The sequence below is a fragment of the Oncorhynchus kisutch genome, unplaced genomic scaffold (genome assembly GCF_002021735.2).
Source record: "Oncorhynchus kisutch isolate 150728-3 unplaced genomic scaffold, Okis_V2 scaffold1118, whole genome shotgun sequence".
Classification (NCBI taxonomy): Eukaryota; Metazoa; Chordata; class Actinopteri; order Salmoniformes; family Salmonidae; genus Oncorhynchus; species Oncorhynchus kisutch.
In genome coordinates, this window is record NW_022263063.1 from 59,149 (window position 1) to 64,081 (window position 4,933).

The following is a 4,933-nucleotide window of genomic DNA, read 5'->3' on the forward strand; positions in this document are numbered from 1 at the left end:
CACCAGTCTAGTACATAACTCAACTCTCTCCCTGACCCCCACCAGTCTAGTACATAACTCAACTCTCTCCCTGACCCCACCAGTCTAGTACATAACTCAACTCTCTCCCTGACCCCCACCAGTCTAGTACATAACTCAACTCTCTCCCTGACCCCCACCAGTCTAGTACATAACTCAACTCTCTCCCTGACCCCCACCAGTCTAGTACATAACTCAACTCTCTCCCTGACCCCCACCAGTCTAGTACATAACTCAACTCTCTCCCTGACCCCCACCAGTCTAGTACATAACTCAACTCTCTCCCTGACCCCCACCAGTCTAGTACATAACTCAACTCTCTCCCTGACCCCCACCAGTCTAGTACATAACTCAACTCTCTCCCTGACCCCCACCAGTCTAGTACATAACTCAACTCTCTCCCTGACCCCCACCAGTCTAGTACATAACTCAACTCTCTCCCTGACCCCCACCAGTCTAGTACATAACTCAACTCTCTCCCTGACCCCCACCAGTCTAGTACATAACTCAACTCTCTCCCTGACCCCCACCAGTCTAGTACATAACTCAACTCTCTCCCTGACCCCCACCAGTCTAGTACATAACTCAACTCTCTCCCTGACCCCCACCAGTCTAGTACATAACTCAACTCTCTCCCTGACCCCCACCAGTCTAGTACATAACTCAACTCTCTCCCTGACCCCCACCAGTCTAGTACATAACTCAACTCTCTCCCTGACCCCCACCAGTCTAGTACATAACTCAACTCTCTCCCTGACCCCCACCAGTCTAGTACATAACTCAACTCTCTCCTGACCCCACCAGTCTAGTACATAACTCAACTCTCTCCCTGACCCCCACCAGTCTAGTACATAACTCAACTCTCTCCCTGACCCCCACCAGTCTAGTACATAACTCAACTCTCTCCCTGACCCCCACCAGTCTAGTACATAACTCAACTCTCTCCCTGACCCCCACCAGTCTAGTACATAACTCAACTCTCTCCCTGACCCCCACCAGTCTAGTACATAACTCAACTCTCTCCCTGACCCCCACCAGTCTAGTACATAACTCAACTCTCTCCCTGACCCCCACCAGTCTAGTACATAACTCAACTCTCTCCCTGAACCCCACCAGTCTAGTACATAACTCAACTCTCTCCCTGACCCCCACCAGTCTAGTACATAACTCAACTCTCTCCCTGACCCCCACCAGTCTAGTACATAACTCAACTCTCTCCTGACCCCACCAGTCTAGTACATAACTCAACTCTCTCCCTGACCCCACCAGTCTAGTACATAACTCACTCTCTCTCTGACCCCCACCAGTCTAGTACATAACTCAACTCTCTCCCTGACCCCACCAGTCTAGTACATAACTCAACTCTCTCCCTGACCCCCACCAGTCTAGTACATAACTCAACTCTCTCCCTGACCCCCACCAGTCTAGTACATAACTCAACTCTCTCCCTGACCCCCACCAGTCTAGTACATAACTCAACTCTCTCCCTGACCCCCACCAGTCTAGTACATAACTCAACTCTCTCCCTGACCCCCACCAGTCTAGTACATAACTCAACTCTCTCCCTGACCCCCACCAGTCTAGTACATAACTCAACTCTCTCCCTGACCCCCACCAGTCTAGTACATAACTCAACTCTCTCCCTGACCCCCACCAGTCTAGTACATAACTCAACTCTCTCCCTGACCCCCACCAGTCTAGTACATAACTCAACTCTCTCCCTGACCCCCACCAGTCTAGTACATAACTCAACTCTCTCCCTGACCCCCACCAGTCTAGTACATAACTCAACTCTCTCCCTGACCCCCACCAGTCTAGTACATAACTCAACTCTCTCCCTGACCCCCACCAGTCTAGTACATAACTCAACTCTCTCCCTGACCCCCACCAGTCTAGTACATAACTCAACTCTCTCCCTGACCCCCACCAGTCTAGTACATAACTCAACTCTCTCCCTGACCCCCACCAGTCTAGTACATAACTCAACTCTCTCCCTGACCCCCACCAGTCTAGTACATAACTCAACTCTCTCCCTGACCCCCACCAGTCTAGTACATAACTCAACTCTCTCCCTGACCCCCACCAGTCTAGTACATAACTCAACTCTCTCCCTGACCCCCACCAGTCTAGTACATAACTCAACTCTCTCCCTGACCCCCACCAGTCTAGTACATAACTCAACTCTCTCCCTGACCCCCACCAGTCTAGTACATAACTCAACTCTCTCCCTGACCCCCACCAGTCTAGTACATAACTCAACTCTCTCCCTGACCCCCACCAGTCTAGTACATAACTCAACTCTCTCCCTGACCCCCACCAGTCTAGTACATAACTCAACTCTCTCCCTGACCCCCACCAGTCTAGTACATAACTCAACTCTCTCCCTGACCCCCACCAGTCTAGTACATAACTCAACTCTCTCCCTGACCCCCACCAGTCTAGTACATAACTCAACTCTCTCCCTGACCCCCACCAGTCTAGTACATAACTCAACTCTCTCCCTGACCCCCACCAGTCTAGTACATAACTCAACTCTCTCCCTGACCCCCACCAGTCTAGTACATAACTCAACTCTCTCCCTGACCCCCACCAGTCTAGTACATAACTCAACTCTCTCCCTGACCCCCACCAGTCTAGTACATAACTCAACTCTCTCCCTGACCCCCACCAGTCTAGTACATAACTCAACTCTCTCCCTGACCCCCACCAGTCTAGTACATAACTCAACTCTCTCCCTGACCCCCACCAGTCTAGTACATAACTCAACTCTCTCCCTGACCCCCACCAGTCTAGTACATAACTCAACTCTCTCCCTGACCCCCACCAGTCTAGTACATAACTCAACTCTCTCCCTGACCCCCACCAGTCTAGTACATAACTCAACTCTCTCCCTGACCCCCACCAGTCTAGTACATAACTCAACTCTCTCCCTGACCCCCACCAGTCTAGTACATAACTCAACTCTCTCCCTGACCCCCACCAGTCTAGTACATAACTCAACTCTCTCCCTGACCCCCACCAGTCTAGTACATAACTCAACTCTCTCCCTGACCCCCACCAGTCTAGTACATAACTCAACTCTCTCCCTGACCCCCACCAGTCTAGTACATAACTCAACTCTCTCCCTGACCCCCACCAGTCTAGTACATAACTCAACTCTCTCCCTGACCCCCACCAGTCTAGTACATAACTCAACTCTCTCCCTGACCCCCACCAGTCTAGTACATAACTCAACTCTCTCCCTGACCCCCACCAGTCTAGTACATAACTCAACTCTCTCCCTGACCCCCACCAGTCTAGTACATAACTCAACTCTCTCCCTGACCCCCACCAGTCTAGTACATAACTCAACTCTCTCCCTGACCCCCACCAGTCTAGTACATAACTCAACTCTCTCCCTGACCCCCACCAGTCTAGTACATAACTCAACTCTCTCCCTGACCCCCACCAGTCTAGTACATAACTCAACTCTCTCCCTGACCCCACCAGTCTAGTACATAACTCAACTCTCTCCCTGACCCCCACCAGTCTAGTACATAACTCAACTCTCTCCCTGACCCCCACCAGTCTAGTACATAACTCAACTCTCTCCCTGACCCCCACCAGTCTAGTACATAACTCAACTCTCTCCCTGACCCCCACCAGTCTAGTACATAACTCAACTCTCTCCCTGACCCCCACCAGTCTAGTACATAACTCAACTCTCTCCCTGACCCCCACCAGTCTAGTACATAACTCAACTCTCTCCCTGACCCCCACCAGTCTAGTACATAACTCAACTCTCTCCCTGACCCCCACCAGTCTAGTACATAACTCAACTCTCTCCCTGACCCCCACCAGTCTAGTACATAACTCAACTCTCTCCCTGACCCCCACCAGTCTAGTACATAACTCAACTCTCTCCCTGACCCCCACCAGTCTAGTACATAACTCAACTCTCTCCCTGACCCCCACCAGTCTAGTACATAACTCAACTCTCTCCCTGACCCCCACCAGTCTAGTACATAACTCAACTCTCTCCCTGACCCCCACCAGTCTAGTACATAACTCAACTCTCTCCCTGACCCCCACCAGTCTAGTACATAACTCAACTCTCTCCCTGACCCCCACCAGTCTAGTACATAACTCAACTCTCTCCCTGACCCCCACCAGTCTAGTACATAACTCAACTCTCTCCCTGACCCCCACCAGTCTAGTACATAACTCAACTCTCTCCCTGACCCCCACCAGTCTAGTACATAACTCAACTCTCTCCCTGACCCCCACCAGTCTAGTACATAACTCAACTCTCTCCCTGACCCCCACCAGTCTAGTACATAACTCAACTCTCTCCCTGACCCCCACCAGTCTAGTACATAACTCAACTCTCTCCCTGACCCCCACCAGTCTAGTACATAACTCAACTCTCTCCCTGACCCCCACCAGTCTAGTACATAACTCAACTCTCTCCCTGACCCCCACCAGTCTAGTACATAACTCAACTCTCTCCCTGACCCCCACCAGTCTAGTACATAACTCAACTCTCTCCCTGACCCCCACCAGTCTAGTACATAACTCAACTCTCTCCCTGACCCCCACCAGTCTAGTACATAACTCAACTCTCTCCCTGACCCCCACCAGTCTAGTACATAACTCAACTCTCTCCCTGACCCCCACCAGTCTAGTACATAACTCAACTCTCTCCCTGACCCCCACCAGTCTAGTACATAACTCAACTCTCTCCCTGACCCCCACCAGTCTAGTACATAACTCAACTCTCTCCCTGACCCCCACCAGTCTAGTACATAACTCAACTCTCTCCCTGACCCCCACCAGTCTAGTACATAACTCAACTCTCTCCCTGACCCCCACCAGTCTAGTACATAACTCAACTCTCTCCCTGACCCCCACCAGTCTAGTACATAACTCAACTCTC